General features: G+C 36.2%; 1 non-coding gene across 1 annotated transcript; it reads right to left on the reverse strand.

The window, feature by feature from the left end:
* Positions 1–14,410: 14,410 nt before the first annotated feature.
* On the reverse strand, positions 14,411–14,517 carry LOC138837121 (U6 spliceosomal RNA). Its single transcript, XR_011375188.1, has one exon. It is a non-coding gene; the product is annotated as a U6 spliceosomal RNA (small nuclear RNA).
* Between the last annotated feature and the right edge of the window lie 455 nt (positions 14,518–14,972).

A 14,972-nucleotide genomic window follows, 5' to 3' on the forward strand; every position in this document is an offset into this window, starting at 1 on the left:
TCCCCCACCCCCACACCGACATTGTAAAGCTGCTTTTGACATGATATTTTGTTTGCTACAAGTAGTTAACCAATTTTGCCAGCACCATTTACTGAAGAGGCTGTCTTTGTTCCACTCTATTGTTTTAGCTCCCTTATCGAAGATTAGATGGCTATAGGTCTGTAGGTTCATTTCTGGGTTTTCAATTTTTTTTCATTGGTACTGAGGTGTGTGCTTATGCCAATACCAAGCGGATTTGATTACCATGGCTTTATAGTAGAGTTTGAAATTTGGTATTGATATTTCTCCAGCAGTGTTCTTTCCATTGAGGAGCGTTTTTGCTATTCGGAGTCCTTTTTTGTTCCATATGAATTTTTGGATTGCCTCTTCTATTTCCTTGAATAATGAGGTTGGAATTTTGATAGTTATCACGTTGAATTTGTAGATAGCCTTGAGAAGTATTGCCATTTTCACGATGTTAATCTTTCCAATCCAGGAGCATGGGAGTTTTGCCATTTTTTAAGTTCTGTGTTGATTTCCTTTTTCAAGATTTTAGTTTTCATCATAGAGGTCCTTCACTCCTTTGGTTAAGTTAATTCCTAGGTATTTTATTTTTTGTGGGGCTATTACTAATGGAGTTGCTTTCCTAATTTCAGCCACACTTTTCTCATCGTTGGCATACAGAAAGGCCATTGATTTTGGGGGGTTAATTTTATACCCTGCTAGTTTGCCAAAGTTTTGAATCAGCTTCAGTAATTTGTGCGTGGAGTCTATGGGATTCTTTAGATACAAATCATGTCGTCTGCAAAGACGGAGAGTTTTATTTCTTCTTTCCCTATTTGGATCCCCTTTATGTCTGCATCTTGTCTTATTGCTGTAGCTAGGCATTCTAATACTAGATTGAAGAGAAGAGGAGAGAGTGGACATCCTTGTCTTGTTCCTGGGTTCAGAGGAAATGGCTTAAGTTTTTCACCATTAAGTATAATGCTGGCTGTAGGTTTGTCCTAGACAGCCTTTATTGTATTGAGGAATGTTCGATGGATTCCTAATTTTTCCAAAACCTTCATCATAAAGGAGTGTTGGATCTTGTCGAATGCTTTTTCTGCATCTATTGAGATAACCATGTGGTTCTTATTCTTGCTCCTGTTGATGTGATGAATAATATTAATTGATTTGGGTATATTGAACCAGGTTTGCATCCCTGAAATGAATCCTGTTTGATCATGGTGTATGATTTTCTGGATGAATTGTTGAAGTCGGTTGGCCAAAATTTTGTTGAGAAGTTTTGCATCAATGTTCATCAAAGAAATGGGTCTATAGTTCTCTTTCTTTGATGAGTCCCTGCCTGGTTTTGGGGTGAGGGTTATGAAGGCTTCATAGAATGTGTTCGGTAGTGATCTTTCTATTTCAATTTCATTGAAGAGTTGGAGGAGTATTGGTGTGAGCTCTTCTTTGATGGCCTTGTAGAATTCCGCTGTAAAACCATCTGGTCCAGGACTTTTCTTAGCTGGGAGGACTCTTATGGCTGTTTCTATTTCAAAGCTTGATATGGGCCTGTTAACCTGGTTTAACTCATCTTGGTTTAGTTTTGGCATGTCAATATTTGCTAGGAAAAGGTCCATTTCTGTCAAGTTCTCAAACATATTAGCATAAAATTTTGAGAAGTATTCCCTCATAATATTTTGAATCTTGGTTGTTTCCGTGGTAATGTTTCCCATTCTCATCTCTGAGTTTATTTATTTGGGTGTGTTCTCTTCTTTTTCTAATAAGGTTTGCTAAGGGTTTGTCAATTTTGTTAATTTTTTCGAAGAACCTACTCTTTGTTTTGTTGATTCTTTCTATAGCTTTTTTGGATTCTAATTAATTTAATTCTGATTTAATTTTAATTATTTCTTCCCGTCTACTGGATTGGGGTTTATCTTGCTGCTCTTTTTCAAGGAGGTTTAGATGTCTCATTAAATTGTTGGTTTCAGTTGTCTCTAATTTGTTGATGTAGGAACTCAGAGCTATAAACTTGCCTCTGAGTACTGCCTTTGCTGTGTCCCAGAGGAGCTGGTAATTTGTGTGCTCATTTTTTGAATAGCATGAACATTTGAATTTCCTATCTAATCTCTTCCATGACCAACTCATGATTCAGCAGTGTGTTGTTCAGCCTCCATGTGATACCAGACTATCTTTGGTGGCTTTTGGTGTTGAGTTCTAATTTTATTCCCTTGTGGTCAGAGAGAATGCAAGATATAACTTCAATGTTTCTGAATTTGGACAAGTTTGCTCTGTGGCTTAAATATGGTCTATTTTAGACAATGTTCCATGTGCTGCTGAGAATAACGTGTATTCTGATGCTGCTGGGTGAAATGTTCGGTAGATGTCTGTTAAATCTTGTTGATCTTTGCAGCTGTTTAGATCTGTAGTTTCTCTGTTGAGTTTTGCCAAGTTGATCTATCTAGTGGGGAGAGTGGTGTGTTAAAATCCCCAACAATTAATGTCTTTGTAGTAATATTAGATTTGAGGGAAAGTAGTGTTTCTTGGATAAATTTGGTTGCTCCATTGTTTGGCGAGTAGATATTTAGAATTGTAATATCCTCCTGAAAGAGAGATCCCTTAATTAATATGTAGCGACCTTCTTTATCTCTTCTCACGAGTTTTAATTTGAAGTCTATTTTATCTGATATTAGGATTGCAACTCCCGCCTGTTTATGGGGGCAGTTTGCTTCGTAGATTTTGTTCCAACCTTTAACATTGAAAATGTGTTTGTTTTTACGGGCAAGATGTGACTCCTGAAGGCAGCAGATAGAAGGATCTTGATTTCTAATCCAACTAGACAGTATATGTCGCTTACTTGGATAAAGTCAGTTAATATTGAGAGATAGGACTGAGAAGTTTTTGGGAGATCCTGCCATTTAATCCACCTTCATGGGGGCTAGAGGTACTGGGTTCTTGCTATAGTTCTTGGATTCTCAGTTTGGGTGCAGTTTCTTGGCCTTTATTGTGGTCTTGTTGGTTTCTATGTGTAGGACATCTTTACGAATATTTTGTAGGGATGGTTTGGTGGAGATATACTGTTTCAATTTTTCTTTGCTATGAAAGGATTTTATTTAGCCTTCAGTTATGAAGGAGAGTTTAGCTGGGTACAGTATTCTTGGTTGACAGTTTTTGTCTTTAGGACATGGCATACATCATTCCAGGCTCTCATTGCTTTGATAGTCGCTGCTGAGAAATCTGAGGTTATTCTGATGGATTTCCCTGTACAGATGATTGGTCTTTTCTCCTTGACAGTTTAAAGATCTTTTCCTTCGTCTGAATTGATCCTGTTTGGATTATAATGTGATGGTGGGATGTCCTATTCTGGTTTGGTCTATTTGGTGTTCTAAAAGCTTCTCATATCTGAATAGGCCTATTTTTTTTGCATGTTTGGGAAGTTCTCTACTAGGTCCCTGTTAAACAAATTTCCTAGATCATTAACTCCTATTTCTAGGTGCTCGTCTACACCCATTATCCTCAGATTAGGTCTTCTGTGGTGTCTTCCAAGTCTTGAATAGATCTATCATATTTCTTGGACTTGTCTTGGATTGTTGTATGTTCTTTCTCCACAATATCTAGGCTGTCTTCAATCCCCGAGGTTCTATCTTCTGCATGGTCTAACCTGCGGTAAAGACTTTCTATTTGTTTTTTATCTCATTTCCCCAATTTTTCAGTTTTGATGCCTTCAAATTCTTTGTTGAAGCTTTGTTCTAGACTTGTATGAGCTTTTTTACTTCCTTAATTTGGTGTTCAGTGTTTATTCTCAAATAATTTAGTTGATTGGTTATGATTTCGTTGGACTCCCATTCCTTCTTTTGGTTGCCATTCAGCATTCCCTTTGTGGTCTCCATGACTTCCTTCAGCTCTTTGTTAATGGATTCCTGAATGCCTTTAGAGATCTTTGTGTATTCTTGTCCTGTTCTCTCAATTCCTGTATTATTCTTTGCTTAGCTTCCTCACATTCATGCCATTCTTGTATTTCTCTTTCAGTGTTCTCAGCGTGCTCATGCCATTCCTGCCTTTCTTTTGGAGTGGTCTCCAGCTTGTCATTCAATTTCTGTATCGGTTTTTGAGTAGCTTCCTCAGGCTCATGATATTCCCGCATTAACCTTTGGTTTGCCTCCTCTCTCTCCCTATCACGCTCATACAGAATCTTTTGTATGTTTTCAATCTTTTCATTTACCATTGTTGCCAGCAGTGTTTGTAGAGCTCTCTGGGAACTCTCCTCTGGATTATTCATTATCTGTTCTGTCCCCTGATTATCATGACTTGGAGTTGAGATATGCGGACTTTCCATTTTTTTGTGTGTTTTTCCAGCTCACTCTGCTCATTTAGGATGAAAGTAACACCAGTTTTGTGCTAGAACGCTATCTTAAGGCACGCATCAATCAAAGTCTGTACTTGCACAGTCCAAAGTCTGCAGATACAATCTAGTTCATCAGATATATGTATTCAACATCAAACAATTATATATTAATGGGCTACAAACCCCAAAGAAGTATTTGGCATATGAGAAATTATTATGTTGAGGAGAGATGTAGGTAAAAATAGGAATAAAAAGATGTAGGAAGGCACAGGGATAGTTTACTTAACTAAGTCCTAATCTCAAAGTGGGAAATAGTTTGGATAGGATGAAAGCAGAGAGAGAGAAAAAAAGAAGAAAGAGAAAGAGAAAAAAGAGGCAAGAAAAAATAGAAAAGCAAAAATTAAAAAATAAAAATTGTAGTGCTTAAAAATTATGCAGAATTAAAACAAAATACGCAGAGTAGAAGTGGATACAATGAGTGAAGGGGAGGGAAATAATGGAAACATGAAAAATTAAAAATAAAAATACTGAAATTATTATACAGGTATAAAGATTCATAGTGCTATTAAGGAATTTAAGTCTAAGAGGTTTTGAATTGAGTAATAAATTTCTGGATTAAGTGTGTACACAATGGGGGATAAGGTCTAATAATTGACTATGGGTATATCTGAGGATGTGCAGAACAGCAATTAAGTCACACAAAGAAGAATGAAGAGAAGAAAAGGTGAAAACATTGAGGAAGAAAGAAAAAAAGATCAAATATTCAGGAGAGCTAAACAAAAAACAAAAAAAAATAAACTTTTAAAAAGAAAGAAAAAAAACGCACACACACATATACTCCCCAAATAAAAATTATAAGAGGAAGAAAAAATGTTACTAGAAAACAATTTTTTTTGGTCCAGTTGTGGGGCCTGAACTGTGGGTCTGGGCGCTGTCCCTCAGCTCTTCAGCTCAAGGCTAGCGCTCTACCATTTGAGCCACAGCGCCACTTCTGGCTTTTTTTCTTTTTGCTTATGTGGTGCTGGGGAATCGAACCCAGGGCCTCATGCATGCAAGGCAAGCACTCTACCACTGAGCCACCTTCCCAGCCCTAGAAAACAATTTTTTAAAAAGGTAAAAATTAAGAATTAAATAAATTTTAGAAAAAATTTTTTTATTAAAAGGTACCCCAAAAAAAGAAAAAAAAAGTTCTTTAATTTTATTGGAGGGTTGTGAAGATCCTGTATCTCCCTTGTGTCTATAACCAGCCACTTGTTGGAGTCTCTGGTCTGCTTGTGGTGTTTGATTTTCCTGTGGCTTGGTTGGTTTCTTAAGTCAGTTTGTGTAGGCAGAAAAATGCTCTGCTTTACCCAGATTTTGTGATCCTCCTCCCAGGCTAGTTCAATGGGAGGGAGATCTGCTTTGAGTATCACAAAAGAGGGAGATGGCTCTTTCCTCAAGTTTGGAGATGCTGTGATGATTCTAAATTCTGGGTGGTGTTGAGGCCTTTCAGCCATCAGTAGCTTTTCCCTGAGGGGTTAGTGAGAGACTCACAAAGCCCAGCCTGGAGCCATTCTCAGGGTTCCTGTTTACTGAATTTCAATTGATTGTCAAGGCTGCTAAAGGGAGGGGCAGCCTCTGGCTCTGTTTACCAAGTGAAGAAAGCCACTCCTGGAATTGGCATCCAGAGCTGGGTGACTTTTCCCTGGGTGGAGCTGAGTCTGGCCGGTCAGTTTAGGTTCTTGTGACCTGCTAAATGACGCTAGTTTTCTTCCAAGGCCTGAGTTGGAGCTAGCAGCTCAGCCTGGCCTGTGTCAGTATCAAAGATGGAGATGTCTGGAAGTGGGGGGGTGGCCTTTCCTCCTCTGCTCCCTGAGAAGGAGTGAGGATTTAAGGCTTCTACCCACGTGGAGTCTTGGTTCCTGGGTTGTCTCTGGTCTGTGAACTGAAGGATGAAATGTTTGCTCCTTGTCGCTTCTTGCTGATATTGCGTAGAATCTGCTCGCCTGCCGCATCTGACTCCTTTGTCCTGGACTCTCTGTGTTGCAGGTATGGCAGCTATGGCCATTTTCACCACCACTGCAGCCGCAGTAGCATCTGCTGGCAAGTGCTCAGATCTATCTCCTTGCCTGGATTTTCCCTCTCTGTCCTGTGATGGCACACTTGGTGTGATTCTCTGGCTTAGGACTGTTCACTGGAACACTAAAACTGCTTTGTATACGAGAGCTTGTTTAGCCTCCAGCTTCTCCTCTGCCATCTTCCCGGAACTCCCTTTCAAATTAAACTTTTTCAATCACTCTGTAATGCAGTATGGAGAGTACTCAAAAGACTAAACATAAATCTCCCCTATGACTCATTAATTCCCCTCGTGGGCAGTAATCCAATAAATAACAAACAAGCTCACATTAAAGCTACCACATAACCATGTTCAGGGCCCAGGGAAAGATTTCAAGGAATGGGAAAAATGTTAACCCTGTTGGTATTTGTTTCCGCAAATATGAACCTTTTGACATCAGATACCACATCATTCTATTGGCAGTAGTTAGTTTAGGACTTAAATGTAGCGGGTGATAAAAGGGCTTTTTTTTTGAATGTTAGGAAAATATGTAGGCAGTCCATGAGAAGGGGGATTTTTTGTTGTTGTTGTTGGTCTTTAACTATGGGAGTGGGACCTGTTCCTAAGCTCTTCAACTGAAGGTCAGTTCTCCACCTCTTGAGCCACAGTGCCACTTCTGGTTTTCTGGTGGTTCAATGGAGATAACAGTCTCAGGTGCCCCAGCTGTCTTTGAACAGCAGTCCTCAGATCTCAGCTTCCGGAGTAGCTAGGATTACAGCTGTGAGCGTCTGGCACCAGGCTAAGAAATGGGGGATTTTTATATAAAAAGTGAATCCACCTCTTCTCCTGTGTCTAAAGGTCAGATATCAGTATTAGAACACGTCACCCTCAATTCATTTCATCATACATTTGTAAATTTTCTCTTTTCCTTCATGTGGGAATACTTCAGTAAATATCAACTCAGATGTGGGACTGGATCAATTGTATGGGAATTGCTAGCAAATAAATCAAGAACTACTAAATAAAATCAAATGAGCCCCTCATTTGGAAAAATTTTTTTTTCTCTTTTTATTACAAGTCTGTGCTTGATTACTTCGTAACGTGATATTGAACCTCCTAACAGAGTGATGACATTTTATTTCTCTTCAGTAATTGGCCTTCTCCCACATGTGGTCAAATATTTAAGAATCCAAAGATTTCCATTGATAATTCATTAAGCTGTCCTCTAAGAAAATGTGCATTTCTGGAATTTGGTCTGCTGTCTTATTCTTACATGCACAGGCTTTCTATGATTTATTGTTCTACAAGGAATTCTATTTTCCAATCTTTGTGTGACAAATTTAATCTCTCTAATCAGTATTTCTGACCCTCTCTCTAGAGTCTCATTTCAGTCTGACTCATAAAAATATGTTTTTATCAGTTAAATGGCTCTCATCTTCTGTTATTTGCCTGACTTCATGTAGGCTGTGATAGCAGCTCTGACTGGCTGTGCTTACTGGAGTATATTTTTTAGAGGTCTAGGATTACTATTCAAGGTAGTAGCTTCACTGGGTCCCAATGATCCCCTGGCCTATACTCAATAGGTTTTTCTCCTAAAGAAACAAAAACAGCTGACTAAATTCCTGTTTTCATTGTTTCAAAATGAGCCAATCTGGCATCCTTGCAAAACCATGAATAATCCTCTCTAACAATGGTCTATCAAGATGGCTTTTCAAAGTTGACTGTGAAAAATGTTCATTTTCAAGTCACTACCATAAAACAGATCACATCTCTGGGAGCAGAAGTTTGGAAGGAAGGATTACCTTCCTTTTTTCTCTTAAGATAGATCAAATCATAATATTCTTCAGTTGTGGTCAGCGTGGAGCACATTTTCCCAAGAATATACTGTATTGTAAAAGAGGACCAACTATCAAAATAAAGGAGGAAATACTTGTCTAGAGTCTGATTTATCTTGCTTATATTTGTTGTTATTTTCATTATTTCAAACACATGGATAATTTGTACTTGGGATTAGACAGATTTATCTTGCTTATATCTGTTGTTTTTTTCATTACTTCAAACACATGGATAATTTATACTTGGGATTAGACAAGTGACAATGGATTAATGTAATAAACATTCATTACTTTCATATATCCAATATAATACACTTAACACCTTATGGAAAATTAAATCCAACTATTGAAACAATGTCAGAAATATAAAATAAGCCTCAATATGTATTATCTGGCACACTCAGAAATTCAGTCTCTCTACAAATATTTATTTGGCACAAAATAAAAATTTAATGAATATGTTCTATAAGCATCATATGAAATACTGTATATAATTTTATGGATGTATATAATTTTATGGATGTCTCCTAGACAGGAATTTAACATGCATGTAGTAATCAAATTTCCACAATTTAAGCTAGACAAGAGGAGTCATACCCTCATACACTGCCTGGAGAATGTGTGGTGTGAATTTTACCACAGTGTTGAGCCTTTTCACCTAATACCAAGAGTCATGCAATAATTTATTATTTGATGTTATGATGAGTGCTAAGTGTAGAATAAACTGAATTATTAAATTAATTCACAAAAATGAAATGATGATTTATTATTGAAATAATGATATGTTTGTTTAAATTCTAATGCTTCTCAATTTTACAATTCATGAAATATATTATTAAAATTAGTTTCACTTTCTTCTTTTCTATATCTACTAAAATTAAAATTATATGTTAAACATTCAATATTAAATCAGTAATAATAACATTATTAAAATAATATATTATTAAACTGTGATTTGAATTATAGTTCTAACAAATTGTGATGTAAAAAATACTACTATGGGTAATATTTTTTAAACTTACCAGCTTATTTGCTTCCTGTGTCATTTGTTATTCTTGGTCCAATTCATCTCTTCACCTTAATTGTTTATTTTTCTATTTTATCTCTATTGTTTTACTGAGTTTGCATTTTGTTTTCCCTGTTTAGTGACTGACATGAGGGTGAAAATGTGTATGCTAGTTTATCACTTCCTATGTTACAGTGAAACCACTGTACTCCACAGCTGTTCTACTTTTCTCTGTATAGTACAATATTTTCCCCACTCTCATCTCCTGTATTGCTGCTCTCATGTATTTTATTTTTATTTAAATTTTATTATCAAGTTAATGTACAGAGGGGTTAGATTTACATAAGTAAGTTAGTGAATTCATTTTTTTCTAACTTGTTACCACTTCCCCCATGTTACTCCCTCTTCCTTCCTAACATCCCCCAAGATTATTTCCAAAATATTGCGAGTATCTCGTTTGCATAGGTTCCCCCTTTGTCCTTTGTCTCACTATTTTGTTTATTCACCTTTCCCTTTCCTAGTTCAGATCAACATATTTACAATAACCAGGGTATCAAAATCAAATACAGTGACTACAGGGGATAAACATTGGTGGGGAAAACACAAAAGATAAAAAGAAATCACATACTACATTAAGAACAACAACAAAAACATGTCTTTGAGTTCATTTCACTTGGAATCACCTTATAAGATCATATGTAGGGCTGGGAAGGTGGCTCAGTGGTAAGAATGCTTGCCTTGCATGCATGAGGCCCTGGGTTCGATTCCTCAGCACCACATAAGCAGAAAAAAGCCGGAAGTGGCACTGTGTCTCAAGTGGTAGAACACTAACCTTGAGCTGAAGAGCTCAGGGACGGTGCCCAGACCAAGAGTTCAGGCCCCACGACCGACCAAAAAAAAAAAAAAAAAAGATCATATGTAAGTAGATGAGCTATTCTGCTCATCTACTAAGATTATCCTTGATGTACACAATAATGCTTCCCTATTACCCACTAATACCACTTCTGGGCATTTACCCACGTGACAACAAACAAGGCCACACTAAAGCTACCAGCACAATTGTGTTTATCACAGTATTATTTACCATAGCTAAGATATGATATCAACCCAGATGCACCTCAGTAGATGAATGAAGAAAATGTCACTCTCTCATACACACACACTTACACATGCATGTGGAATACTATGCTTCCATCAGAAAGAATGATACCACCTCATTTGTAAGGAAATGGAAGATCTTGGAAAAATATTAAGTGAAGTAAGCCAGACTTAAAGAAACATAGGTCTCAGGTTTTCCCTTATTTGTAATAATTAGTTTATTTCAAGAATAATCTCATGTATTTTACTTTGACATTTTGTTCTATGTTGAGCATAGAACATTATTGCTATATTGTTTGATATTATTTCTGCAAACAGGCAGGTATATTTAAAGAATTACATTAATCTCATCCATTACTGAAGGAAGAACAACTTTAAAGAGCAAACCCTACTCAGAAGAACAACTCCTATTTATTTAGCTTCATTCGGAAGAACAACTCCTACTTACTTAGCTTCATTCCTTTGTAAGGCCACTGTAGTCCCCTGTAACCTCATCTTGTACATTACAACTCTGTACTTGGTTATCCTTCATATCTACTATCTTCTACATTGTGATCTAAATGCCCTAGTGATTCCAGTTTGCTTTACTTTAAAAAAAAATTCTCTCTTAATGTTTGAGGTTGGTGTGTTTGCGTGTGTGTAGTATTACAAAGATCGGAAGACAAAATTTTTGTTCATTTAGATTACATCTTTCTGGTCATTGTAAATTGTGGCTAATGGGAGAAGTATCTTGCTATTTTAAGGATGAAACAGAACATGTATTTGTGCATGTACCAGAGTTGCTTTAATTGTGTGAATTTGAACACTTAACTTCGAAGTATATCTTGGCTGCTGTTGTGAATAATGTGAATAACAATGAACTACAAATATATTTACGAGTTACCCAGAGAGAAACAATCACATGATTGGTGAGTCAGATGATATTGCAACTTTGCATTTTTTTAGAAAATGCATACTAATTTCTACAACGAGAATACGAGCCTGTATTTTGACCAAGAGTGTATAGAATTTTCTTTTCTCCATACTCTCACCAACATTACCTTTTGAGTTTTATGAAAGTGCATGTTTCTAATAGGTGAAGTAACCCAGACTGGATTTAGACTCAATTCCTCTTAGTCCAACCTCCTAAATGCTTGGAATTACAAACCTTTACCACCACACCTGGTTCTTTTGGGGTTTTTTTGTAAGAGTTATAATAGTTATGAAGTAGTATCATAGTAATTTTCAATTGCATTTCTCTAATGACTTCTGTTCACTAAGCCAGCATAGAAATGGTATTAAACACAACTTTGTAAACCCACTGTGATTTTCAGGGGTTTTTGGAAAACAGGCCTATTCAGAACTTTTGTCCATTTTTATTCATGTTACTTGTTAATCTCATGTTTAAGCTCTCTATACAAAATCAATAATTAATTCAAGGTAGTAGAAAGGAAAAAATTAAGCAACTCCTAACATTTTAAAATTTTCAATATCATGATATTGCTTAGATCACTTGAGACTATAAAACTCAATTTAGTTTGACCTTTTACAAGGCTATATTTATTTTATTTTATGTTTATTGCTCTTTCCAAAGCCTGCATGTCTGATTTCCATTGGTTTCCTTCAGTTTCAAGTAGTTCAGATTTCAAACTGAAGAATAAATGGAAGGAAGCAAACAAAAAAACACTGTTCCTCTCATCCGATGATGCCTCTTCAAGCATGAGGTAAGTTCATCCTTCTAAGTCCCTATGATAGGGTATCAAAAGGAGAATTCATTCTTCTAGGTCTCCCTATCTTTGCAATGTAACTTAAATGATGTAAAACACAATATACTGCTCAGATAAGTTTACGTTTTATCAGTTTTGCACATTTTCATATGCGCTTCAGCTCAGTGCACAACATTTCTTCATTATTCTGTCCCTGATATTTTTACAATAGCAAGACAAGATAACCAGTTTGAATTACAGCATGAGAAGTTATCCACCTGGCTTCCTTGAAAGCAGATCACAGTCAATTGATAACATTAGTTCTGCTTTCTCTCTACATGTAATGGTTTCTGTAATACATATGGAATTATATTTAGTATTAAAAATTGCTGACCACACTCAAAGCTTATTCATAGAAACTTAAGTATTTCACCAGTGTCATGCCTCTTAATTCTTAAGATAATATTTGCTGTAATGCTAATGTTATTACCATTATAATGTTGGGAAAAATTGTAATTAAAGGCACTAAGGGCACGGTCCAAAGACACACAATGAGGAAGGAAATCAGTCAAAGTTTCAAAAAGTCTTTCAGCAATACAAAAAAGGTAGGTAAAATCTCTCCATTCTCTTACACACTCAATTCAATATACATATTGTCCAAGAAATAATACCATAGCAATTGTTGCCAAGGGTGTTTGTTTTCTGCCACATTTTGTCTTCAACACAGACTGTGTTGGTGACATTGGGTTATCATGCACAGAGATGAGCTTATAAATTGAGGTCCAAAGAGAGCCAAATTTCTTCTGTTCCACATTTCCAATTTCCTTTTTAAAAAGTAGTAAAATTTTTAAATATCATCACGTACTGTCTTTTAAGAATCCAAAAACGAAATAAATTCACATATAATCACTCCAAAATGCTTTAAATGTAGATGATAAAACAAGCACTCATGAAGTAAATTTTCTTCTACATTTAATATGTTTCTGAAAGCCTTGTGCTGGTTGGTCACCCTTGTAATCCTGACTACTCAGGATATGTACTCAGAAGGCTGAGTTCTGTGGATAACATTTGGAAACCAATCAGAGCAAAAAATCATGACATTATTTTTCAAAAATTTTAATGAACTAGAAAAGAGCATGAATGGAGATGTAGCTAATATACTAGCTCACCAAACTAGAGGGGAAAGGCCTAGCAAGACCTTAAAGCCCTAAGTTCAAACTCTGAGCACGCCAACATGCAGGCACACACACATGCACACACACTCACACACTTATTCACATCAGTGTTTTGCATTAATTTCTTAGTTAATGATATTATATGGGTATAATAGGGGAAATAAACTTTTCCATCTCAGAACATTTTTATATGTATTTTATTGTTAAAATACCATACAGAGGGGTTTCAGTTACATGAGCAAGGTAATGAGTCCATTTCCTCTCAGGCATTGTTACCTTCTCCTTTGTTTTTTCCCCCACCATCCCTTCCTCACACCTCTACAAGTACACTCCCCTTCATTCCCCCCAACCCCACCTAAATTGTAAAGTTCAACTTTCAACATAGTGTCTTGTGCATCTCATTGTCACAATGGGTCGACCAGTATTCCTAGTTAACCATTTTGTTTCTTCTTTCCCCTCCCCAATTAGCTAAGTGTATATACAAGATTCAGGTGCACCAAAATCAAATACAGTGAAAACAGAGGTTATACTGTGGGCGAGGAACATATAAAGAAACAATAAAATACATTGTACATTATAAATACATTTGAAATAATAGCAAGCAAGAAAAAAACCCACTTGTGTACTTACGTTGCGGGTCATTTCATTTAACATCATCTTATCTGGTCATATGCCCATAGCTTTTGACCTTTTCTGCTTATCTCAGACATATATTATTTATTGCAAATAAGGGAAACCATGGGGCCTATGTTTCTTTGGACTTGGCTTACTTCACTAATATAATTTTTTTCAAGCCTTTCCATTTCCTAACAAATTGGGCAATGTCATTCTTTCAGATGGAGGTATAGAATTCCTATTCACACACACACACACACACACACACACACACACACACACACACACACACACACACACAATGGAAATCAATCAATCTATCTATCTATCTATTTATCTATCTATAACATTTTCTTGATCAATTCATGTACTGAGAGGCATCAATGTTGGTTCCATATTTTAGCTATGGTAAATAATGCTGCAATAAATATAGTAGTGCTAGTAGTTTTAGTATGGTCTTGTTTGTGATCATTTGGGTAAATGCCCAGAAGAAGTATTTGTTGGGTCATAGGGGAGCGCTATGTGGAATCTTTTGAGGAACCTTCATACTCCTTTCCGAAGTAGCTGAACAAGTTTACACTCCCACCCAAGAATGCAGTAGGGTTCGAATGCAGTAGGGTTCCTTTCTGGCCACATCCACTCCATCGTCTGTTGTAAAAATATGGAACACTTCATGAATTTGCCTGTCATCTTTGCACAGGGGCCATGGTACTCTTCTCTGTATCATTTCAATTTTAGTGTATGTGCTGCCGAATTGAGCACAGAACATTTTTTATATAGAAAGTGTAATTGATTTTCTTAAACTAAACAATTCAACAAAAAGTAAGTTCTAAAGAATTGTTGTGAAATTTTAAAACCATGTGTTTCTTATATAAGCACACATTTATGAATAAAGTCAAGATTGGCATGTCAAAAACAATATAATTCCAGATATTTGTTGTTCAAGAGATGTGTAAGAGGAGGAATTCAATTATTCTATACAAGGCACCTCTCATAATGAACATTGAAGCAAGTGTTAAGGTTTGTTAAAAGTTTTAATGTTTTAAATATTTTTAATTTTGGGAATTTGCTTATATATATGCCAAAAATAAGACTGTATGACAGGTCATAAAACTTTTCCATAAAGTATTTAAGATTTATTGTAGCAGCATATACTACTAAGTGTGTACATTTCAGAGTTTATAGAAATTTTACTAATGAGAATTTGCAAATTCTTT

Source organism: Dipodomys merriami, unplaced genomic scaffold (genome assembly GCF_024711535.1).
Source record: "Dipodomys merriami isolate MVZ:Mamm:240054 unplaced genomic scaffold, mDipMer1.0.p SCAF_262, whole genome shotgun sequence".
NCBI classification, from domain to species: Eukaryota; Metazoa; Chordata; class Mammalia; order Rodentia; family Heteromyidae; genus Dipodomys; species Dipodomys merriami.